Source organism: Hylobates moloch, unplaced genomic scaffold (genome assembly GCF_009828535.3).
Source record: "Hylobates moloch isolate HMO894 unplaced genomic scaffold, HMol_V3 SCAFFOLD_5, whole genome shotgun sequence".
Lineage (NCBI taxonomy): Eukaryota > Metazoa > Chordata > Mammalia > Primates > Hylobatidae > Hylobates > Hylobates moloch.
Window position 1 is genome coordinate 46310955 of NW_026652280.1, and position 26885 is coordinate 46337839.

Consider the following 26885-nt stretch of genomic DNA (forward strand, 5'->3'; position numbering starts at 1 on the left):
TTTTGTATTTTTAGTAGAGACGGGGTTTCACCGTGGTCTCGATCTCCAGACCTCGTGATCCGCCCGCCTCGGCCTCCCAAAGTGCTGGGATTACAAGCGTGAGCCACCGCGCCCGGCCAATTGGATATATTTTCTAATTTTTATCATTTCTTCTTTGACCCATGGGTTATTAAGAAATATGTATTTTTAAAATTTCTATGTTGAGTTCTAATTAACTTTTATTAGTGCTTTCCAGTTGAATTGTATTTCCATGAGAAAAATTTATATTGTTTCAAACCATGAAAATTGTTTAGTCTTAATTAAGAATGCATGTTTTGGCATGTACTCCTGTGTAATTGAGAATAACATTCATTCTTTATTTGTTGAGTGTACTGTTGTTACTCTTTCATTAGATCAAGTTTACTAAGTATGAAGGTTAATCTTTATACCACAACATTAACATTATCCAGGTGTTCATTCAAAATTCAGAAAATCAGACTCAACACAGACCTATCAAATGAGAATCTGCACTTTTAAAAGACCCCGAGGTGATGTTTGAGAAGCATTGCTCCATTTATTAATTTTTTTTTTTTTACTTTTTCTGTCAAGTAATGAGGAAGGTCTATAACTGCCCACTATGGTGATACATCTGTCTACATAATTATTTTTATCAGTTTTTGCTTCCTATATTTTGAGGCTATATTCTCAGGTGCATGCAAATTTGAACTTGTTAATATCCTCCTGGGATACCAATTAACCTCCTTTATCATTATGAATTGACCTTCTTTGACTCTTGGAACATTTTTGCTTAAACTCAATTAAGGCATGAATACAGTTGTGCTAGCTTTCTTTTGATGAATATTTTCAATTAATCTTAATGCTTTAAGGTTTTTATATTTTAGATACATCTGTTGTAAACACCATGTAGATGCATTTTTTTCAGTTTGAAAATATTTTCAAGGGTGGACCATTAAGTGCATTCATGAATCACTAATATATTTGGATATAAACTACCACATAACTTACTCTATTTGCCACATTTATTGTATTTTTTCTTTTTTATTGCCTTTTTTCATGTTGATTATTGGTATTTTATTATTTCTTGAATTTGATTATTATAATTTTGTTTCTATTCTTTTAGTAGGAAATCCTATTAATTACCACCACAGGCAAACTTAATGTTGTCAGACTCTAAAAACATCTGATACTGTTATCCTGCTGGACAATAAAACGAACTAAGAAACATTTTACTCTAGTTATTATATTTCTTCTGAATAAAATATTTGTTGCTGTTGCTGAATATTTCATTGTACAACAGATAAGTACATTATTATTGTTTTAAGTAGTCAAGGTTATTTTTTAAATTTACCCACAAAATAACTATTTTTATTTTTTCCTTCATAAATGTTAGGCTTTTCATCTAAGATTACTTTCTTTGTAGATTCTGGATATTAGCCCTTTGTCAGATGAGTAGATTGCAAAAATTTTCTCCCATTCTGTAGGTTGCCTGTTCACTCTGATGGTAGTTTCTTTTGCTGTGCAGAAGCTCTTTAGTTTAATTACATCCCATTTGTCAATTATGGCTTTTGTTGCCACTGCTTTTGGTGTTTTAGACATGAAGTCCTTGCCCATGCCTATGTCCTGAATGGTATTGCCTAGGTTTTCTTCTAGGGTTTTTATGGTTTTAGGTCTAACATTTAAGTCATTAATCCATCCTGAATTAATTTTTGTATAAGGTGTAAGGAAGGGATCCAGTTTCAGCTTTCTACCTATGGCTAGCCAGTTTTCCCAGCACCATTTATTAAATAGGGAATCCTTTCCCCATTTCTTGTTTTTGTCAGGTTTGTCAAAGATCAGATGGTTGTAGATGTGTGGTGTTATTTCTGAGGGCTCTGTTCTATTCCATTGGTCTCTGTCTCTGTTTTGGTACCAGTACCATGCTGTTTTGGTTACTGTAGCCTTGTAATATAGTTTGAAGTCAGGTAGCATGATGCCTCTAGCTTTGTTCTTTTGGCTTAGGATTGACTTGGCAATGTGGGCTCTTTTTTGGTTCCATATGAACTTTTAAGTAGTTTTTTCCAATTCTGTGAAGAAAGTCATTGGTAGCTTGATGGGGATGGCATTGAATCTATAAATTACCTTGGGCAGTATGGCCATTTTCACAATATTGATTGTTCCTATCCATGAGCATGGAATGTTCTTCCATTTGTTTGTGTCCTCTTTTATTTCATTGAGCAGTGGTTTGTAGTTCTCCTTGAAGAGTCCTTCACATCCCTTGTAAGTTGGATTCCTAGGTATTTTATTCTCTTTGAAGCAATTGTGAATGGGAGTTCACTCATGATTTGGCTCTCTGTTTGTCTGTCATTGGTGTATAAGAATATTTGTGATTTTTGCACATTGATTTTGTATCCTGAGACTTTGCTGAAGTTGCTTATCAGCTTAAGGAGATTTTGGGCTGAAACGATGGGGTTTTCTAAATATACTATCGTGTCATCTGTAAACAGGGACAATTTGACTTCCTCTTTTCCTAATTGAATACCCATTATTTCTCTTTCCTGCCTGATTGCCCTGGCCAGCACTTCCAACACTATGTTGAATAGGAGTGGTGAGAGAGGGCATCCCTGTCTTGTGCCAGTTTTCAAAGGGAATGCTTCCAGTTTTTGCCCATTCAGTATGATATTGGCTGTGGGTTTGTGATAAATAGCTCTTATTATTTTGAAATACGTCCCATCGATACCTAATTTATCGAGAGTTTTTAGCATGAAGGGCTGTTGAATTTTGTCAAAGGCCTTTTCTGCACCTAGTGAGATAATCATCTGGTTTTTGTCCTTGGTTACGTTTATATGCTGGATTACATTTATTGATTTGCATATGTTGAACCAGCCTTGCTACAAAGAACTCAAACAAATTTACAAGAAGAAAACAACCCCATCAAAAAGTGGGCAAAGGATATGAACAGACACTTCTCAAAAGAAGACATTTATGCAGCCAACAGATGCATGAAAAAATGCTCATCATCACTGGCCATCAGAGAAATGCAAATCAAAACCACAATGAGATACCATCTCACACCAGTTAGAATGGCAATCATTAAAAAGTCAGGAAACAACAGGTGCTGGAGAGGATGTAGAGAAATAGGAACACTTTTACACTGTTGGTGGGACTGTAAACTAGTTCAACCATTGTGGAAGACAGTGTGGCGATTCCTCAAGCATCTAGAACTAGAAATACCATTTGACCCAGCCATCCCATTACTGGGTATATACCCAAAGGATTATAAATCATGCTGCTATAAAGACACATGCACACGTATGTTTATTGTGGCACTATTCACAATAGCAAAGACTTGGAACCAACCCAAATGTCCAACAATGATTGACTGGATTAAGAAAATGTGGCACATATACACCATGGAATACTATGCAGCCATAAAAAAGGATGAGCTCATGTCCTTTGTAGGGACATGGATGAAGCTGGAAACCGTCATTCTCAGCAAACTATCACAAGGACAAAAAAACAACGCATGTTCTCACTCATAGGTGGGAATTGAACAATGAGAACACATGGGCACAGGAAGGGGAACATCACTGGGGCCTGTCGTGGGTGGAGGGAGTGGGGAGGGATAGCATTAGGAGATATACCTAATGTAAATTATGAGTTAATGGGTGCAGCACACCAACATGGTGCATGTATACATATGTAACAAACCTGCATGGTGTGCACATGTACCCTAGAACTTAAAGTATAATAAAAAATATATATATTTAAAAAAAAAGAGTACTTTCTGGCTGAAGTAGATCCTTTAGCATAACCTTTAGCAAAGTTTTCCTGATGATAAACTTTCAGAATTTTTGTTTGAAAGATATTTTCTTTTTTCATAGAATTGTTGATTCTTAGTTGACCTTCATATATTAATTATAACATTTCATAATCTATTAATTTTCATTTTTGCTATTAAGAAGGAAGCTGACAATTTGACTTTCAGTTTTATGCCTCTAATCTATATATTTTTTTCTTTGGCTGTTTTGCCTGTTTTTAAGACCATCTCTTTGTTATGAATTTTAATTAATTTTATTTTTCAAGATATTCTAGGTGTTAATTTTTATTTATTCCAGTGGGATTTGTTAGTCTTCTTGTTTCTGTGTATTGGATTTTTCATTAATCTTGAGCATTCTGAGTCGTAATCTTTTCGAACAACTTCCTTGGTCCCATTTTCTATGTCTTGTGCTCAAATTAAACATATATTAGATTTTCTTATTGTGTACTCCATGCTTCTTGATCATTTTCTCACATTTTCTGTTTTCAAGCCTTCTGAATAATTTCTTCTGGCTTATTATCTATTTAAATCATTTCCTTTTGTCCTGAGTTTAACATGAAGACCATATGACTGCACCTTGGCGACCACCAACTACGAGAAATGCAATTGACCAAAGGACTCTGTTGTTAGCAGCATCTGACATGGCTTCCAATGATCTCAGCTTCTCCTCCCTGATATTCATGTTACTGACAAAGCCACTCTCCCAGAAGATGGGATCTTTCCTTCTTTGGAGTCACAATACCAATACACAAAACCAAAAGTGAGCGTTAAGCAGTGCAGACCATGGAATTGAGAAATAGTAACATGGCTCACAACTCAACTTCTCCACTAGTGAAGGATGAGGGGGTTAAAATATAGGATTTATTTAATGAGGAGGTTGGACATTAAAAGCAAGGGGAGGGAATAATCTTTTCCAGAAATAGGTAGTCAACTTCCCAGAACCAGAGTGCTGCTTCATTTTTGTCCTCCTATGCCTTCTTCCAGTTGTTTCATGGGGATTGGCAATGGTCACGGTGCTGCTGGGACTATCATTTAGCACGGAAATGAAATTATAATAAGGCCTGAGGTCCTTTTGAAGTCCTTTGGTTGGCTATCTTGGTTTAAACCTGTCTCAGCTGGTCTGGTTACAAAGGAAACTTTTTTTAATCACAGGTGTTCTGTTTCTTAAAGATAAGCAGAGTTAAGGCAGGGTAGAAATTCAGCTATGTCATGTAGGCATTACACTGGATAACAAATCCCCCCTTTTCTGTATATTCACTCCTCATTCTTGAAGGGTGCTGAGGAGTAAAAGTCTGTCTTCTACAACTTCTTCAATCTGAAGTTGGGTGTTAATATTGTTACAGAAAAGGGGTCCCAATCCAGACCCCAAGAGAGCGTTCTTGGATCTCGTGCAAGAAAGAATTCAGGGTGAGTCCACAGTGCAAGGCAAAAGCAAGTTTATTAAGAGAGGTAAAGTGGTGAAAGTGTGTCTGGAATTGGTGGGTTCTTGGTCTCACTGACTTCAAGAATGAAGCTGCGGATGCTTGCGGTGAGTGTTACAGTTCTTAAAGGCAGCGTGTCCAGAGTTTGTTAGTTCTGATGTTCGGATATGTTCGGAGTTTCTTCCTTCTGGTGGGTTCATGGTCTCGCTGGCTCAGGAGTGAAGCTGCAGACCTTCCCGGTGAGTGTTACAGCTCTTAAGGCGGCGCATCTGGAGTTGTTCATTCCTCCCAGTGGGCTTGTGGGCTCGCTGGCTTCAGGAGTGAAGCTGCAGACCTTCGCGGTGAGTGTTACAGCTCATAAAGGCAGTGTGGACCCAAAGAGTGAGCAGTAGCAAGATTTATTGCAAAGAACGAAAGAACAAAGCTTCCACGGTGTGGAAGGGGACCCGAGCAGGTTGCCCCTGCTGGCTTGGGCAGCCTCATTTTATTCTCTTATCTGGCCCCATCCACATCCTGCTGATTAGTCTATTTTACAGAGAGCCTATTGGTCTGTTTTACAGAGAGCTGATTGGTCCGTTTTGACAGGGTGCTGATTGGTGCATTTACAATCCCTGAGCTAGACACAAAAGTTCTCCATGTCCCTACTAGATTAGCTAGATACAGAGTGTCCATTGGTATATTTACAAACCCTGAGCTAGACACAGAGTGCTGATTGGTGCATTTACAAACCTTGAGCTAGATACAGAGTGCCAATGGGTGCATTCACAATCCCTTAGCTAGACATAAAGATTCTCCAAGTTGCCACCAGATTAGCTAGATACAGAGTGCCGATTGGTGCATCCACAAACCCTGAGCTAGACACAGGGTGCTGATTGGTGTGTTTATAAGCCTTGAGCCACATACAGGGTACTGATTGGTGTATTTACAATCCCTTAGCTAGACATAAAGGTTCTCTAAGTCCCCACTAGACTCAGGAGCCCAGCTGGCTTCACTCAGTGGATTTCTCACCGAGGCTGCAGGTGGAGCTGCCAGGAGTGCCCTGCGCCCGCGCTCCAGACGCCGTCCAGCAGGGGGCGGCGCTCGTCAGGGAGGCTAGGGCCGTGCAGGAGCCCACGGCGTGCGGGGGAGGGGTGCGGGGGGCTCAGGCATGGAAGGCTGCAGGTTGGGAGCCCTGCCCCTCCGGGAGGCAGCTAAGGCCCGGTGAGAAATCCAGCGCAGCAGCTGCTGGCCCAGGTGCTAGGCCCCTTACTGCCCGGGGCTTGCAGGCGGCCGCTGGGAGTGTGGGGCCTTCCGAGCTCACGCCCATGGAACTCGCGCTGTCCCGCAAGCGCCGCGCGCAGCCCCGGTTCCCGCCTGCGTCTCTCCCTCCACACCTCCCCCCAAGCTGAGGGAGCCGGCTCTGGCCTTGGCCAGCCCAGAAAGGGTCTCCCACAGTGCAGTGGCGGGCTGAAGGGCTCCTCAAGCTCGGCCAAAGTGGGCGCCAAGGCCGAGGAGGCGCTGAGAGCGAGCGCTGCCAGGCTGCCAGCAGGCTGTCACCTCTCGAAAGGACAGATACTCCACAGACAGACTAGGACGTTTCCGAAAGTAAGAGTTGGAACGTGTCCACTCTAGGTACAATGCTTGTATATATGGGAGATGTGCTCTGCTACAAGGGTTTGTGATAAAGGGTTAATTTTCTTAATTACTATATTTTGCAAGAATTGGTATTATTATCTTTAACACAAAATTAGGAATGCCTTTGTTTGCCAGATATCGGGATATATGGACACTCCCAAATCTGGGTCTGTTTAGTAAACATTATTAGTTTGTTCCCTTAACATAAACGTCTAGAGGCTAGGAATGCCTAAATTTCTGAGAATGCAGCCTATCAAGGCCCAGCCTCATTTTCCTAGCCCCCAGTCAAAATGGAGTCACTCTGGTTCGAACACATTTGACAATATGGGGCCTGTTAGAGGAGTGAATTTTTTCCCTAGCTAGTCTTAGGTAGGTCTGGTTATCTCCTGGGTATAAGCCTACCTTTTTATATCCCTGTATGGCCTCGATTTGCTTATACATAAAAGAGACCAGAGAGTTTAGGAGACAGAGCCTGAAGATCAAGATAAGTAGGATGGTAGCTAAAGGGCCCAGGAAGGGTAAAAACCAGGTGAAATCAGGGCTGGCCTGTTTTATCATTTTCATATTCCTTGAGAGTCTGTGCCCTTTAGGTTAAATTGGTGCAACCACTTGGCCTGGTTGTAGATGATTTTAATGTCTTTTCGTTGTTGTTAATCTTGAATTACTTACCCAAGCACAACAGAAAGAGCTGGTGACCACGCGTACCTCACCTTTTTTTGCCAAGAGATAATCAAAAGTCAGATGATTATCAAGCACAGTGTTAGTTAGTGAGTCTAGGGAGACTTTGAGGAGGGTAAGGGCATCACTGGTCTTATAGGCTATAATTTCTATACCTGTTCTGAGGTTGCAGAGGGTAAATTCACGGTAGGCCAACCTTCCCTAGGGGCTATGAGACCACCTGCTATCCTAGTACCAGCCAGAATAAGCCTAATTGCCTTTTATTCCTCAGGTGAGAGGGGGACAGGAAACCATTAAACATTTTGACTTCTCTGGGGATTCGGTGCCCTAGGGCTCATTCTCCAGGATGTCATGTATTTTACGGTTTCCTGTCGATCATTTTGAGCAGGAATCTTAGATCTGAGAGCAATTCAGCTTGACTAGTGGGACTTTTTTCCTTAGGTTCAGAGGCTGCTTTTACTCAGGTGTGGTGAACCTAAGGCATCACTCCTGGTAACATTAAGGCAGAGTTATTTATGAGCATTACCAGATATGGGCTCGTATATTTAGGTCGTAAATGATCTTGTGGTCTCCCCGATCTGCAAGTTTTTAAGTAAGCACAGTATCCAGTTGGAAGGGATGGAGGGTCAGATCCCACAGTGAAGGTAATTTTCAGTTTCTATAGGCCTGAAAGGGTTTTATTACTTTTTAAAATTTGGGTGGCGTCTCTTATTTTTTTCCATATTTCTGAGGACCTCCTGGTTATCTGACCAGACTTGGACCAGTCTTAGCTCACGAGGCCTCAGTTTTATTTTTCTTTGTGGAACTATTCTCATTTTTAACAAGGACATGGGATGATACAAAATCCATGAGAGATTAGTTTTCTGGCGTAATTTGGCTAAAGTCCTTTTGAGGGTCTGTCTGGTTGGTGTGCTTTACTTTACCCGAAGACTGTGGGCTCCAGGTGGCATGTAGGCACCATTTAATTTTTAGATCCAGAGAAATAGCCTTAGTAATTAAGGATATGAATGCTAGTCTGTTACCACTTTGGATTGACCATGGCAGCCTGAATCTAGGCACAATTTCTTTTAATAGCACCTTCGCCACTTCATGTGCGATTTCAGTTTTGGTGGCAAAGGCTTTAGGCATTAATGGTGTCCTGAGGCTCTGATCTTAACTCTGAAATCAGTTTGGCAATCTTCCCCTGGGCATCTGCCTTGGTATTGGACCAGCTGAGTGGCCTATTTTTGGCCCTCTCATGTGGGGTGGGTATTAAGGTTATTAACATAGCAAGTGGGGCAAGTCTCAACCACCTCTTTGATTAGCTCCCTGAAGTTGTAGCTCCATGAAGATCCCAGTCATACTTTTGCAAAGCCAGTTATAAAGGACTTCCTGACCAGAGTGTTAGAATGGGCTTTTTTTAAAAAAAATGGCCTGCAATGTAACTGCTTTTGGGAAAAGAAGTTTATGAGGGTTTATTAGCCATCCTGGATGGTCAGGACTTTTGATATAACTACATTTGGAGGCTTTTATTCCATTTTTTGAGAGAAAACTGGGATAAAAGGAGTAGGACCCTGGAAGGAAGGCAAAAGTGGCATTTGGAAATGACCCTTTGTCTGTTTTGACATAAGGTCAGCTTTATTATTTCTTTTAATTATCTCAGCCCCTCCCTTTTGGTGGCCATGGCAGTGAACTGCTGCCACCTGGGCTGGTTTTCTTACAGCCTCTAATAACCTTAAAATAACAACACCATTTTTTACCTGTTTATTAACAAAGGTTAACATGCCCCTTTCTTCCAAATAGCCCTATGTGCATGTAAGATGGAATAGGTGTACCTGGAACTATTGTATTCATTGAGGACCTTCCCTTCCTCCAACTCTAATGCATGGGCTGGAGCAACAAGCTCTGCCTTTGGTGAAGAGCATCCCAGTGGAAGAGCATCAGCTTTTACACCTGTGAAAGAGACTATAGGATAACCTGCCCTCCTCTGTTCCTCTTGCGTATAGCTACTCCTATTGGTGAACCATTAGGCTTCCACATTTTTAATAGGTTTACTTTTAAGGCCTGGCCCACTGGAGTACACTCTCTTTGTCACCCCTAAGCGGTTGTGAGATAAGTGACCATCTTCAGATGGTAGGAGGGTGGTCAGATTCAAGCTGTTAAACATCTTCAACATTATGTGGTAATTATCAATAAGCATTATCTGTAACTGGAGAGCCCTGTGTAGCGACAGCCATTCCACCCAGATTTCTTTTATGATAGTCTGAGTATGATGGGAAGCCCAAATGGTTAGCAGGTGCACAAAGATTAACTTTCTGTTTCTTTTAAAAGGAGTTTCATAGCTGCAACAGATCAAAGGCAAGGTGGCTAGCCTTTAGCAACTGAGTCCAGCTGCTTGGAAAAGTAGACCACTACCTGGCTCAGTGGGCCCAACCTTCGAGTTAGTACTCCTAGGGCAATTCCTCGTCTCTCATGAACATAAAGATAGAAAAGTTTGCTTATGTTGGGTAGGGATACTGCTGGGGCCTCATGAGCTGGGTTTTAGGGTTTTGGAATGCTTGGTCACATGCTGCCATCCATTCAAAAGTGTCAGATCCCCCAGGTCCCTTGTTAAGATTTCTCCAAATATCGTGCAGGAGGTTTTTTAACACCTGAGTTAACACAGTTCATCTTCTGCTTGTCTGGGGATCCTGATATTTGAAAGCAAAGAGGGACTGAGAGTCTATACCCAGTGGAAGGCAGAAAAAAGCATCTAAAAGGCATCTTTTAGATCCAGGACTGAGTACTACATCCAATTCAGGGACAGAGTAACATGGTAGAATATAAGAATTAGTTACCACTGGGTGCATGTTTTCTGTTACCTCATTAATTTCCTTAAAATCTTGTACAAATTGATATTTTCCATTTAGTTTCTTAACAGAGATGATAGGGATATTGCATGGGGCTTGGCGGGCCCTCAAGAATCCCTGTTTTCTAAGCTCATTAATTACTAGGACTATCCCTTTTAGTGCCTCTTGGGTGAGCTAGTTTATATTTTAGAGGCTCAATAAAGGTGCTATCTTTTGTCTTCCTTCACACTCCTATAATCCTGCAATTTTGGTGGGTAAGTCTACCCCACGGGGTGTTCAAAACCTTGTAGGTTGTTCCTGTGTCAACCAAGAAATCAACAGTCTTGCACCCTGCGTCCAGTAAAAGCTGTAGCTCCTTGCAGGATACCTGTAGGGCCAACTGAGGAGTCCCCAGGCCCTGTCAATCTTTTTTCCTACATGGACCATCTTTCTGTGTGAAGCACCTTGGTGGCACAAGCCCTCTGTCCCTTCCCTTCAGATGTGGAGGAGACAGGCCTTTTCCCAGTGACCCTCTCTGAAGAAGAGGCACATTGATGTGGTCCTAGTCTCCTAGGTCTTCAGGATCCTTTCTCCTGGTTAGGGGACTGAGGGACACTCACTGGAGCTGAGGTTCTCTATTGATAGGTATCCTGTGAGTTATCCAGCTGGCACTGGAGAGCAATAGCCCATTGGTAGGATTGCCATGTGGCCTCTCTGTCTTTATTATGTTCCTCCTCCCTATCCCAGTTGTCGAATACCTTGTTGGCCAGGTCTGCTAGTATTGAGATGAGAGTGTCTAGCTCTAAATTTACTTTTAAGAGTTTATGTCTAATGTCTGATGTGCTCTTAGACATAAAATAGGATTGTTTGTCTTGTACTTACGGGCTCAGTCCCACTTCCTCCCAAGTCCATTAGAGAAGAATTTTTGTTGTTGTTGTTGTTGGTTTTTTGTTTTGTTTTGTTTTGTTTTCCTGCTCCAGTGAAGAGAATGTACCAAAGGGACTGAACATCTTCCCAGTTAGGATGATGAATCTTATACTACTTGAAATAAGGTTTTGAATCCCCTAAGGATCTTTCCTTAGTCCTTTAGAATGAGACTTTCAGTTATAAAGATCTAAAGTTGTGAAGAGAACGTACATATAGAGTACCCACCTCTTTTTTTTCCATTGGAGACATGCCAGGACATCATAGAGGAAGACTGGCAAGATGCCCCACTCTGGGTTACTGTCTGGGTTGACTCCCTGAGAGGAGTCCAAGGGTGATTAGTAGGCAGGGAAAGTGTTGCCTGCAGAGGCCATTGGGAATAAGGGAACTGTATGTCAAAGATTCTTAACAGAGTTAAAAATAAAAATGTCTTGTAATTTCATTGACAATAAAATAATACCTTAAGAAAATATTGTTTTAATATAGGGGGCCAATCTTAAACTATTATAATTATTTTTTTCAGAGGGGGTCTAACTCTGTCACACAGGCTGGAATTCAGTGGTGCAATCTCAGCTCACTGCAACCTCCACCTCCTGGGCTCAAGCAATTCTCCCACCCTAGCCCCTTGAATAGCTGGGACTAGAGGCACATGCCACTATGCCTGGCTAATTTTTGTTTCTTGTAGAGATGGGGTTTCAGTTTGCTTCCCAGGTTGATCTCAAACTTCTGGGCTCAAGCAATCTACCCTTGGCCTCCCAAAGTGCTGGGATTACAGGTGTGATATACAGTGGCCAGCCAATAATTTCTTTTTAATTATAGCCAGCTTAATTCCATGTACAATTTATCTTTTAAATGTTCTTTCACAAACTTTTTCATGACAAACACAGGCCATCTACATGTGTGGACCTTTTGATTTGTCCTATACTATCTCTTTTAGAATAACCAATCATTGTCCAGGCATGGTGTACACCTGTAATCCCAGCACTTTGGGAGGCCGAGGTGGGTGGATCATGAGGTCAGGAGATTGAGACCACCCTGGCCAACATGGTGAAACCCCATCTCTACTAAAATACAAAAATTAGCCGGGCATGGTGGTGTGCACCTGTAGTCCCAGCCACTCAGAAGGCTGAAGCAGGGGAATTGCTTGAACCCAGGAGCTGGAGTGAGCCAAGATGGTGCCACTGCACTCCAGCCTAGTGACAGAGTGAGACTCCATCTCAAAAAAAACAAACAAACAAAAAAACCAGTCATTTTGTTTTGGGAGAAATATTTACCATATAAGATCCTTTTGCATACAAAATTATTTTTATAACATTTCTTATACAAAAATACATCTTTATGTCTATAACACTTTTACGTCTTTCCTACTTCGTTTTTAAAATATTGTTTTATAAATGAGTTTTAATCTCCAAATTACATAAAGTTATTATTTTTTCTCAATAAGAACATAACTTACAGAACTATAGATTCATTAGAATTCTTATTCTCAATAACCTTAAATTTTAGTGAAAGCCTAGGAAAAAAGAAATCATGAACTGTTTTTCAGATGTCGGCATTTTATAGATGAAACCACTTCATAATTTTTAGAAACATGTTTTTCATGTTATAACCGCTTTTTAATTGGAAATAACCGAGACATTTAATAAGCATTTATTATTCAATTTAAAATAATTTTAAGATTTTGAATTACACAAAGTTTTTCTACAAGCTTGTATCCTATTTATGTGTATTTAATTCTTTCAATTTTTAATAGTTTATCTATCCAAAACTTGGATATTAGACAAAGCTAGTCATTATTTCCAGTCATTATTTTTTATTGGCCATTTTTTTGGCCTGTGAATATCAGGTATTCACCTAAGTAAGAACCTTAAACACATGGGTTAAATACATGGGTATTTTTACCACTGATTTACAAGTTTTAGCAGTTTTTGTGGAATGAGCTAATATTAAATTTTTTTTTGTCAAAAAACACAAAGCTTATTTTTGGCTATGTTTATAGCCTTATGTCATTTATGCCAAACCTTGACATCTTAAAATATCAAGCAGATATAAATATAAAATAATTGTTAAACCAAGATAAAAATGTATGCCAACAATTTTGAAAACTTTAAAAAATTTTTGTTTTATCAATAATTTAAAAACCATTTTTATTTATCAAAGCTTACTGTATTAGTCCATTCTCATGCTAGTATAAAGAACTGCCTGACACTGGGTAATTTATAAAGAAAAGAGGTTTAATTGACTCACAGTTCTGCAAGGCTGGTGAGGCCTCAGGAAACTTACAATTATGGTGGAAAGGGAAGCAAACACATCCTTCTTCATGTAGTGGCAGGAAGAAGTATGAGAACTGAATGAAGGGGGAAGCCTCTTATAAAACCATTAGGTCTTGTGAGAGCTTACTTGCTATCATGAGAATAGCATGGGGGAACTGCCCCATCATTCAATTACCTCCCACTGGGTCCCTCTCACAGCACATGGGGATTGTGAGAACTACAATTCAAGATGATATTTGGGTAGGGACACAGCCAAAACATATCATTCCACCCCTGGCCCCTCCCAAATTTCATGTGCTCACATTTCAAAACACAATCATGCCCTTCCAACAGTTCCCCAAATTCTTAACTCATGCCAGCACTAACTCAAAAGTCTAAGTGCAGTCTCATCTGAGACAAGGCAGTCCCTTCTGCCTATGAACCTGTAAAATCAAAGGCAAGTTAGTTACTCCCTAGACATAATGGGGGTACAAGCATTGGGTAAATAAACTCATTCCAAATGGGAGTAATTGGCCAAAAAAAGGGGGCTACAGGCTCCATGCAATTCTGAAATCCAATAGGGCAGTCATTGAACATTAAAGTCCCAAAATAGATCTCCTTTGACTCCATGTCTTACGTGCAGGGCACACTGTTGCAAGAGGTGGGCTCCCATGGCCTTGGGAAGCTCCACCCCTGTGGCTTTGCTGGTTATAGTCTCCATCCAGGCTGCTTTCATGGGCTGGTGTTGAGTGTCTGTGGCTTTTTCAGGCACACAGTGCAAGCTCTTGATAGATCTCTTATTCTGGGGTCTGGAGGACAGTGGCTGTCCTCTCACAGCTGCATCAGGCAGTGCCCCAGTGGCAACCCTGTGGGAGCTCTGACCCCGCATTCCCCTTCTGCACTGCCCCAGCTGAGGTTCTCCATGAGGGCTCTGCCCCTGCGGCAAACTTCTTCCTGGACATCCAGGTGTTTCCCTACATCCTCTGAAATCTAGACAAAGGTTCCCAAACCTCAGTTCTTCCACGCACCCACAGGTCCAACACCATGTGTAAGCCACCCAGGCTTGGGGCTTGCACCCTCTGAGGCAACATTCTGAGCTTTACATTGGCTCCTTTTAGCCATGGCCAGAGCTGAAGCAGCTGGGATGCAGGGCACCACATCCCAAGGCCGCATAGAGCAGGGGGAAAGACTGCCTACAAGACCATTTTTCCATCCTAGGCCTCCAGACCTGTAATGAGATGGGCTGCTGTGAAGGTCTCTGACATGCCCTGGAGACATTTTCCCAAATGTCTTGGTGATTAACATTTGCCTCCTTGTTACTTATGCAAATATATGCAGCCAGCTTGAATTTCTCCCCAGAAAATAGGGTTTTGTGTTCTATCACATCATCAGGCTGCACGTTTTCTAAACTTTTATGCTTTGCTTCTTCTTGAATGCTTTGCCACTTAGACATTTCTTCTGCCAGATACCTTAAATCATCTCTCTCAAGTTCAAAGTTCCACAGATCTCTAGGGCAGGGCCAAAATACCATCAGTCTCTTTGCATAGCAAGAGTAACTTTTGCTCCAATTCCCAAAATGTTCCTAATTTCCATCTGAGACCACCTCAGCCTGGACTTCATTGTCCATATCACTATCAGCATTTTGGTCCAACCCATTCAACAAGCCTCTAGGAAGTTCCAAACTTTCCCATATTTTCCTGTCTTCTTCTGAGTCCTCCAAACTGTTCCAATCTCTGCCTGTTAGCCAGTTCCAAAGTCATTTCCACATTTTCAGGTATGCTTATAGCAGCACCCCACTCTACTGGTACCAATTTATTAGTCCATTTTCATGCTGCTATAAAGAACTGCCTGAGACTGGGTAATTTATAAAGGAAAGAGATTTAATTGACTCACAGTCCGCAGGGCTGGGGAGGCCTCAGGAAACTTACAAACATGGTGGAAGGGGAAGCAAACATGTCTTTCTTCACTTGGTGACAGGAAGGAGAAGTATAAGAGCTGAGTGAAGGAGGAAGCCCCTTATAAAATCATCAGATCTTATGATAACTTATTATCATGAGAATATCATGAAGGAAACCACCCCCATGATTAAATTACCTCCCACCTAGTCCCTCCAAGGACACATGGGGATTATGGGAGCTAAAATTCAAGATGAGATTTGGGTGGGGACACAGCCAAATCTTATCAATTACTAAGTTCACATGAATTTGAAGAGTATTTGAATTTAATTTATGATTATAAGCCATTTGGTAGCATGCTAGACATAACATATAACCATATATATATATATAACCATCTATATAACCATCTATATAACCATATATATATAACCATATATATATAACCATATATACACACACACATACACACACACACACACACACACACACAAACACAAAGATCCAATAGCTGTTACCTTGGACTTTTAGCCATAAGATAATAACACAAACTCACCATTTTCTAAAAGATAGCTGGGTCCAAATTATTTTTCTGACAAAATTGGAACCTGTTCCAATGGCCAAACTGTTTTTCCCAATAGGAAATCCAAGGAAGGCTGTGGACCAAAATTTGGATAAAGAGGTCTTTATGATAATTCATTTTTTTAAAAAAAGGCTCTTTTACCTTTTATTCTTCAATTTCAAATGAGTTTTTAATGTTTTCATTTCAGTTAGATCATAAAGAATAAATCTTAGGACTTGCAACTTAATAACAGCAGATTCAAAGCAGGCAGAGAAGGAAAGAGGAAGACAGAGAAGTTTAGAAGACTCTAGTTAATTCTGTAGTTGCAGGTTAATCATTTTAGCTCTAAATTTCTCTTACTATACAGAAAACCAATACTGGCCATTGCACCCAGGGATCCCTGGTGTCTTCTTGAAGGCCAGCTGAGTGTCCTTGGCTCTCTGTCTCAGGCAGTCTCCCCTAGGTGTCTTAACCTCATAATGCAGATTTCCTTCAGTCCCCCAAAAATGATCCCTTAACTTTCCAGACTGTATGTCATCCTTCTCTTAGGGGAGAAGCCAAGGCCACTTTGTCTGTGGGGCTTCAGCAAGGAAGAGAAGGAGGAGGAGGGGGAGGAAGTGTTTCTGGGAAGAGGGTAAATTTAAGCTCCTGTGGTGCAAGAAAGTTGGCATGAAAGAGATTTTCACAGACATAAGAGGAAAATCACTAAGAGGAGTAAATAGAAACAGAGAAGAATACACATTCATACATAAAAGACGTACTGGCAGGTCATTTCTTGATCTTGCAGTCTAGAGTGTCAGCCCTTAGGTTCCTCTCTCACCTTTGCAAAGACTCTTAAGGGAGTCTCTGCTCAGAATAAAACACTGGTCCCTCCTTCACCCTCTCAAGGACTCCAGCAGGGACCTCTATTGAGTACAGGACCACGACCTTGTCCCAGGCATCCGTGTGCACAACCCTGATTTGGGGTGAGTGTCCCCATCATACTCAGCTCTCAGCTTTCTTTCCAGTACAGCTATATAACCCTTTGCGTGCCTGCTTATGACCTCACAACAATGATATATTACCTTTTCGAAAGCTGATCCCTGGCACTCAGAGTCAGGACTAATGCATGTCCTTTGCTGGCAGATGTGGTTGTAAACCCTTACATGCCAGTTACTGGGTCTATGAGCATGTAAAAAAGCTTCCCAAATAAGGAAGTCGACTATCTAGTTCAGATGCTGGGTCACCAGTTTGATTACAGAGAAAGCTAATCCTTCAACAGATAGGGTCCTTCCTTGTTTGGTTTCATTAAGCTAATACGTGAAACCAAAAGTGAGTGTCAAGCAGTGCAGAACACAGAATTGATAAGGAGGAGCAAGGTTTACAAATCAACTTTTCCACTAGTGAGGGATGAGGGGGGCAAAAATGAAGAGGTTGAACATTAAAATCAAAAGGAGGAATGTTTATGTCTTTTGTGGAAATGGGAAATGAACTTCCCTGAACTTGAGTGCTGCCTTCCTTTTTGTCCTTTTATGTTGTCTTCCAGCTGTTATCATGAGGATTGTGAACTATCATGGTGCTGGTGAGTGGGTCATTTAGCATGAAAATGGCATTATAATAAAGCTTGAGGTCTTTTTGTAGTTGTTCAGTCCAGTTGACCATCTTGGTTCTAACTAGTCTCAGCTGGCCCAGTTACAAAGGGAACTTTTTCTCCAGGCATCCTGTTTCTTAAAGATAAGCAGAGTTAGAGAAGGGTTGAAATTCAGCTATGTCATGTAGGCATTATATTGGGGAACAGTCACACTTTTGTAAAATCCCCACTTGAATGTGCACTATACTCAGTTGCTTCTAATAAACAGAATAAAGCAAAAGTAATAGAACATCATTTTTATGATTAGGTTGCAAAAATTCGTGACTTTTATCTTGCTAGCATTCTCTTTCTTGCCATCTTGGTTACTTGCTCTGATGAATCAAGCTGCCATGTATTGAGATGCTCTATGGAGAGGCCTACAGTGTGTGGAAACATCATAAGCTTCAGTCCACCCACCTGTGAGAATCAACCACCCTTGAGAATTGCTGCCAACAACCAGCAATGTGAGAGCAGAAGTATTTGTAGTATGTTAGAAAACAGGTCCTTGCCAGACGTGGTAAAAGACCCAGAGCTGGAGAACCTAGGGGATCACAGAACTGGTGAGATAATAAATAGTAATGAATTTAGCAACAAAGTTTGGGTATGCTTTTTATGCAGCAACAGGTAGCCAATGCAGGCTCCTGATGCTACACTTAGAAATCCATCACTGCTTTTTTTTGCCATGGAAATACAATGCATTATTCCTAGCTGATGACTGATCGTTGCAGGTATACTAAGGCAGGCATGCTTCTGGGAAAAATAGGATCCTCTACGGCCAACTTTGAGGATTCCCGGTGGCTTCTTCAAATATTCCATGAATGCATAGGATACTTCAAACTTTCCTGCCTCTCTCATTTACTCTGGGGCAGACTTAAACTCAAGACTGGCAGTGTGCCCTGACTACTGCTTCCTCCCAATTTCCTTTCTCACAAGCATTTCCCCTAAAAATATCCTTGAACTTGTAATGCTTTCTTGATGTCTAGTTCTCAGAAGATGCAGACTAATACAACAATTTACCATTAAAACTATCTTCTTTCAAATGTTTTTCATAGTTGTTTTTGTTTATTTTTTTTAAAAAAACTAGATTTTATGTTTTAGAGCAGTTTTGGGCTCACAGCAAAACTGGGTGGAAAGTTTAGAAAGCTCCTTTTATCCCTTCTCCGCAACCCCCATACTGTCTGTATCCCATACCAAACATCCCACATCCAAGTGGTACACTTGTTACAACAGCGAACCTACATTGACGCATCATTATCACCTAAAGATTGTAGTTTACAATAGAGCTCACTCATGATGTACATTCTATGGGTTTGGAAAATGTATAAAGACATGTGTACACAACTATAATATTATTCAATAGTTTCACTGCATTACTTAAAAAAAAATCCTTTTTTGCTCTAATTACTCCTTACTTCCTCCCACCTAACTCCTGGTAATCCCTGACCTTTTTATTGTCTTGACAGTTATGACTTTTTAAGAATGTGATATAGTTGACATCATATAGGATTCAGCCTTTTCAGATTGACTTCTTTCACTTAGTAAAATGCATTACATTTCCTCCTTGTCTTTCCATGGCTTGATAGTTATTTCTTTTTAAACTTTAAAGATTGACATATAGAATATGTATATACTCATGGGGTATGTAATGATGTTTTAATACACATAATATATAGAGTGATTAGATCAGGGTAATTGGCATATCTATTATCACAAACATTTGGAATGTTGGGAACATTCCAAATCCTTCTCCTAGCCATTTGAAGCTATATATTATTGTTAACTGTAGTCATTCTACATTGGTACAGAACACTAGAACTTATTCCTTCTATCTAGCTCTAATTGTGTATCCTTTGAAAAATCTCTTTCTATCCCCCCTTTCTCCTACATTTCCCAGCCTTTAATATCCTCTGTTTCAATTTTTACTTCTCCTTTGAGATCAACTATTTTTTAGCTTCCATACATGAGTGAGAACAAGCAACATTGAACTTTCTGTTACTGTCTTATTTCATTAACATAATATTCACCAGTTCCATCCATGTTGCTGTGAATGACAAGATTTCATTCTTTTTTATGGAGAGTAGTACTACATTGTGTATACATATCACATTTTCTTTGTTCATTCACCTGGACACCTAGGTTGATTCCATATCTTGGCTATTGTGCATAGTGTAGTGATAAACATGGGCATGCAGATGAGTTCTTCAATACTGATTTCCTTTCCTTTGGATAAATGCCCAGTAGTGAGATTGCTGGATCATATGGTAGTTCTATTTGTAATTTTTGTGGAATTTTCATACTATTATCCATAGCAGCTGTACTAGTTTACATTCCCACCAGCAGTGTAGAAGAGCTCCTTATTTTTATTTATTTATTTTTTTGCATTCTCACCAGCTTTGTTAGGCAGTTTTTGCATTGCAATAAAGAAATACCTGAGGCTCAGTAATTTATAAAGAAAATAGGTTTAGTTGATTTATGGTTCTTCACACTGTACAAACATGGTAGCAACATCTGCTTTGTTTCTGGAAAGGGCCTCAGGAAGCTGACAATCATAGCGGAAGGCAAAGTGGGAGAAGTGGGAAAAGGCATGTCACATGGTGAGAATGGGAACAAGAGAGAGAGGGAGGAGTTGTCACACACGTTTAAACAACCAGATCATGTGAGAACTCACTCACTATCCTGAGGACACCACCAAGCCATTCATGAAGGATCCACTCCCATGACTAAAACAGCTCCCAACATGTCCCATCTCCAACATTGGGGATTACATTTCAACATGAGATTTGGAGGGGACAAACATTTAAACTATATCATTCCACCCTTGGTTCCTCAAATCTCATGTCCCTCTCACATGGCAAAATAAAAAAAGTCTTAACTCATTCCAGCATCAAGTCCAAAGTCCTAAGTCTCATCTGAGACTCATCTACTTCCAACTTTGAGCCTATAAAATCAAAGCAAGTTATTTACTGCCAAGATGCAATGGTAGTATAGGCACTGAGTAAACATTACTATTCCAAAAGAGAGAAATTGGTCGAAAGAAAGAGGCAACAGGCCTCATGAAACTCTGAAATCCAACAGGGCAGTCACTAAATCTTAAAGCTCTGAAATAATCTCCTTTTACTCCATGCCCCACATCGAGGCCACACTGGAAAAGGTCAGTTTTTAAGACCTTGACAGTTCCATTCTTGTGGCTTTGCAAGGTGCAGCTATTCTCATGAGTTAGAGTTGAGTGACTGTGGATTCCAGGTTCAGGGTGCAAGTTGTCAGTGGAGCTACCATTCTGGGGGCTGAAGGGTGGCAGCCATCTTCCCACAGCTCCACTGGACTGTGCTCCAGTGGGGATTCTCTGTGGGGTCTCCAACCCCATATTTTCCTTTGCCATTTTCCTAGTAGAGGTTGTCTGTGAGGGCCCTGCCTGGGTCAGGCTTCTGCCTGGATCAGATCTTCTGATCAGGCTTCTGCCTGGGCCCGCAGGCTTTCTCCTACATCCTCTGAAATGCAGCTAAAAGCCTCCAACCTTCCTTCATGCTTGCATTCTGTGCACCCACAGGCTTAACACCATGGTGGAAGCCACCAAGGCTTATGGCTTGTGCCCTCCAGAGTGGCAGCCAAAACCATACCTGGGGTCCTTTGAGCCATAATTGTAGCTGGAGCAGCTGTGATGCAGGGGGCACTGTTCCTAAGCTGAGCAGGGAAGCAGCATCCCAGGCCTGCCCCCTGAAACAATTCTTTCCTTCTAGGCCACTTTTCCTGTAATGGGAGGAGCTGCCTCTATGATCTCTGTAATGTCTTGAAAGTCTTTTTTCCCATTGTCTTGGATATTAGCACTTTGCTCTCTTTTAGTCATACTGATCTTTCTAGCAAGTGGTTGTTCTGCAGCCTGCTTGGAATTTTTCTCTGCCACATGGCCAGGCTGCAAACTTTCCAGACTTTTACACTCTGCTTCCCTTTTAAATATAAGTTTCACCTTTAAGTCATTCATTTGCTCCCATATATTATAATAGGTCATTAGAAGCAGCCAAGCTACATCTTGAACACTTTGCTGCTTAGAAATTTCTTCTGCCATACACTCTAAGTCATTACTCTTAAGTTCAAACTTCCACAGATCCCTATGACAGGAACACAATGCAGTCAAGCTCTTTGCTCAGGTGTAACATGGGTAATCTTTACTCCAGTTCCAAATAGCTTCCTCATTTACATCTGAAACCTCATCAGTCTAGCCTTCACTCTCAACCTTTCTATCAGTATTTTGGTCACAACCATTTGACCAGTATCTTAGAAGTTCCAAACCTTCTCTCATCTTCCTGTCTTCTTCTGAGCTCTCTAAACTCCTCCAATCTCTGCCTATTACTGAGTTTCAAAGTCACTTGCACACTTTCAAGTATCTTTATAACAATGCCCAATTCCTCGTTACCAATTTTATGTATTAAGCCATTTTTGTATTGCTATAAAGAAATACCTGAGACTGGGTAATTTGTAAATAAAAGAGGCTTAATTGGCTCACAGTTCAGCAGGCTATACAAACATGGCAGCAACATTTGCTGAGCTTCTATTGAGGGCCTCAAGAAGGTTACAATCATGGAGGAAAGTGAAGTGGGAGCAGGCATGTCACATGGCAAGAGTGGGAGCGAGAGAGAGGGGGAGGAAGTACCACACTTAAACAACCAGTTCTTGTGAGAACTCACTCACTATCATGAGGACAGAACCAATCTATTCATGAGAGATCCATCCCTTTGACCGAAACAGCTCCCATCATGCCCCACCTTAAACATTGGGGATTACTGCTCAGCATGAGATTTAGAGAGGACAAATATCCAACCTATATCAACAGCATTTGTTATTTTTTGTCTTTTGATAATATCCATCCTAATTTGGCTGATATAATATCTCATTTTTGTTTGCATTTCCCTAATGATTAGTGATATCAAGCATTTTTGAGAAATATCTGTTCAGGTTATTTGCCCAAGGTTTTTTGTTTTGTTTTGTTTTTTGTTTTTTGTTTTTTTTCTGTTGAGATGTTTGAAGTCCTTGTATATTCCGGATATTAAGCTGCAGTTTGATTAATAGATTGCAAATATTTTCTCCCAATGTGTACATTGTACTTGCACACTGTTGCTTGTTTGCTGTGCAGAAGCTTTTTAGTTTGATATTATCCCATTTGTTTATTTATGCTTTTGTTGCTTGTAATTTTGAGGTCTTATTCATAAAACTTTTCCCAGGACAATGTGTTGAACCATTTCGTGTGTGTGTGTGTGTGTGTGTGTGTGTGTGTGTGTGTGTGTGTGTGTTGTGTGTGTGTGTGTGTGTGTGTGTGTGTGTGTGTGTGTGTGTGTGTTTGTGTTTATACTAGTTTTAAAGCTTCGGTTCTTACATTTAGTTCTTTCATCCATGTTGACTTGATTTGTGTATAGGGTAAGAGATGGGGTCTATTTTTATTATTCCATACATGGATATCAAGTTTTTCAGAACCATTTATTGAAGAGACTGTCATTTCCCCAAAGTATGTTCTTTCTGTCTTTGTCAAAAATCAGTTGGTTGTAGATATGTAGGTTAATATCTGGGTTTTCTATGTTGTTTAGTTGGTCTATGTATCCATTTTTATTGCCAGCACCATGCTGTTTTGGATATAACAGCTTTGTAGTCAGGCAGTGTGGTACCTCCAGCTTTGTTCTTTTGCTCAAAATTGCTTTGGCTATTTGGGGTTTTTGTGGTTCCATAAAATTTTTAACTTTTTTAAATTTCCATGAATAATGTCATTGGTATTCTGATAAGAATTGCATTTAAACTGTAGGTTGCTTGGGGTAGTATGGTCATTTTGACAATATTCTTTCAATCCATGAGCTAGGACATCTCCATTTTTGTATCCTCTTCAATTTCTTTCATTAGTGTTTTGCAGTTTTTCTTGTACAGGTCTTTCACCTCCTTGGTTACATATGCTCCTAGTTATTTTTTTTTTGTAGCTATTGTAAATGAGATTGCCCTTTAAATTTATTTTTTGTTTATATCTTTATTAGTGTATAGAAACACTACTGATTTTTGTATGTTGATGTTGAATCCTGCAACTTTACTGAATTCATTTATCAGTTCTAAGCGTTTTTTGGTAGAGTCTTCGGGTTTTTCTGTATACAAGAAATGAAAGATGGGCAATTAGACTTCCTTCTTTCCAAAATAGATGCTGCCCTGTATTTCTTTCTCTTGGCTAATTGCTCTGGCTAATTGCTCTTGGCTAATTGCTCTGGACTTCCAGTATTACGCTGAATGAGAGTACTGAGACTGGACATCCTTGTCTTGTTCTAGATCTTACAGAAAAAACTTTCAGCTTTTCCCTCTTCAGTATGATATTGGCTGTGGTTTTGTCATATATGGCCCCTGTATTATATTGAGGTACTTTTTTCTACACCTAATTTATTAAGAATATTTTTTATTATGAAGAAATGTTTAATTTTATCAAATACTTTACTTGCCTTTACTGAGATGATCATATGGTGTTTGTCCTTTATTGTGTTGATGTAATGTATCACATTTATTGATGCATGCATGTTGAATCATTCTTGACTTTCTGGGATAAATCCCACCTGATCATGGTGTGTTATCATTTTGATATATTGTTGGAATTAGTTTTCTGGCATTTTGTTGAAGATGTTTCTGTCTATGTTCATCAGAGATATTGGCTTATAGTGTTTTTTTTGTGTCCCTGTCTAGTTTTGGTATCAAGGTTACACTGGTCTTGTGGAATGAGTTAGGGAGAGTTCCTTTCATTTCAATTTTTTGGAATAGTTTTAGAAGAATTGAAGTTATTTTTTTCTTTCTTTCTTTTTTTTTTTTTTTTGAGACGGAGTCTTGCTCAGTTGCCCAGGCTGGAGTGCAGTGCGAGATCTTAGCTCACTGCAAGCTCCGCCTCCTGGGTTCAAGCCATTCTCCTGCCTCAGCCTCCCCAGTAGCTGGGACTACAGGCTCCCGCCACCACGCCCAGCTAATTTTTTTGTATTTTTAGTAGAGACAGGGTTTCACCGTGCTAGCCAGGATGGTCTCAATCTCCTGACCTCGTGATACCCCCGTTTTGGCCTCCCAAAGTGCTGGGATTACAGGTGTGAGCCACTGCGCCCGGCCAGTTATTTCTTCTTTAAAGGTTCAATAGAATGCAGTGGTAAAGCCATCTGGTACTGGATTTTTTTGGGGGGAAGACTTTTTGTAACTGAGTCAATCATATTACTTGTTATTGCTCTGTTTAGGCTTTCTGTTTCTTCTTGGTTCAATCTTAATAGGGTATATATGTCTAGGAATTTATCAGTTTCCTCTAGGTTATTTATTTTATTGGCATATAAATTGTTTATAGTAATCTCTAATTATACTTTTATCTTCTGTGGTACCCATTGTGATAACTCCTTTTTCATTTGTGATTTTGTTTTTGGGTCCTCCCTTTTTTTCTTTGTTAATCTAGCTAATGGTTTGTCCATTTGTTTATCTTTTAAAAAGCTAACTTTATGTTCTGTGAATCTCTTCTATTTTTTAGTCTCAATTTTATTTACTTCTGCTTTTCATCTTTATTTCTTTCTTTCTACTTATTGTAATTTTGGTTTGTTCTTGCTTTTCTAGGTCCTTGCAGTGCATCAGCAGGTTATTTTAAATCTCTCTAGTTTTTGCTGTAGTCATTTACTGCTATAAACTTGCTTCTTAATACTTCTTTTTGTGTGTCCCATAGAATTGGCATATTGTGTTTCTATTTTCATTTATTTCAACTATTCTTTAATTGTATTTTTAATTTTTTTCTTCATTCACTGGTCTTTTAGGAACATGTCGTTTAATTTCAATGTATTTGTATTATTTATTTATTTATTTATTTATTTATTTATTATTTATTTGAGATGGAGTCTTGCTTTGTCACCCAGGCTGCAGTGCAGTGGCACAATCTTGGTTCACTACAATCTCTGCCTTCTGGGTTCAAGCGATTCTCTGGTTTCAGCCTCCTGAGTAGGTGGGATTACAGACACATGTCAAAAATCAGACATGTTTGTGTAGCTCTATTTCTGGGTCATCTGTGACCATTCCATTTATCTATTTGGCTATCCCTCTGCCAATATCACACTTTCTTGATTGCAGAGTTTGCATAGTAATTCTTAACAACAGGTAGAGTGATTCTTCCCTTTTATTCTTCTAAATTTATTCTGATTTAGCTGATATAACAATGATGAAATTTAAAGTAACAATGGAGACAAGCATAGTATAAACTGCTTTTCTGGAAAATCCTCAAAAGGCTGAGGAATTAGTGGCATCAACTTCATCAAAAAATTGGATTAAGTGAACCACTAAAATAATAACTCCCAAATTGCATGACAGTGGGCAATTGTCCATCACTCAGGCAAAAGTCCATAGTGTGTTCTCTGGACTGGAGGCAATAGGTAACACTGAGAGAAGAAAAACTAACTTCAAAAGAAGAAAACTTAATCAAACTTATACATTTTGAATGTTGAGGCTATCTAACTCTCATTGCCTAACTGGCTTCTAGGACTCTGACAGGTAAGTGTATACTCTGCAGACATGGAAATGTAAAGAATCTTGTTCTTGCCTGTTTGTTTGTTCCTTTAATTTTCATTTCTGTAGTGAGATTGCAGATTTCGGTTTCATTTGACTATGCTGCTTGAATCAGGGTTGGTGAATAAGAATCTGGGCCAATTTAATAGGCACACCATATATTTATTGGTCATTGTTCATATTCTCTGTGCCTTTTTCTATTGAATAATTTTTCTATTACATATTGACTTGTATGAGTTTATTACATATAAATGTTTTACTCTTATATGGGTTTCAAATAAATCTTCTAGTCTACTATTTTGTTTAAGGTGTCTTTAAAAAGTTGTAATTATCTATATTATTTGCTGATATTTTATGAAAATGGAATTTTATCATTTCTCATTGTGATTTTTTTGCTACATTAAACAACTGTAACAGTATCTAAAGATAATTTTTTATTTGGAAGGTGGTTTCTACCTGCTAGATTAGATAAAGGATTGTGTGGTTCACAGATTAGCATTGGTCCTCTTGGGAGGGTCATATAGGAACAAATAACTCTTTGACTATTACTTCTTTTTAAAAAGCCCTGTGTTTTCCTAAGCTACAATGTCCTTTATTTTACCTCTAAGGCTGTGAACGCTATAACTGCTTGGTCTTTTCACTTCTGCCTTCTCTTCTCTTCTTTTTTCATCTTTTTTTTCCTTACCTTTCCATCCCTGTATTACCCAGCTTCTGAATTAAAAGTGTATAAATCTCTTACCTGAAATCAGATTCAAAGACAGTTTATCTGAAAGCATTTATAATTGATTTTTCTCTCAA

General features: G+C 39.8%; 1 protein-coding gene across 6 annotated transcripts in view; it reads left to right on the forward strand.

Moving 5' to 3' along the window:
- Window positions 1-26885, forward strand: part of CCDC178 (coiled-coil domain containing 178) — a 506076-nt gene that overhangs the window by 118273 nt on the left and 360918 nt on the right. The gene's annotated exons all lie outside the window — the stretch shown is intronic.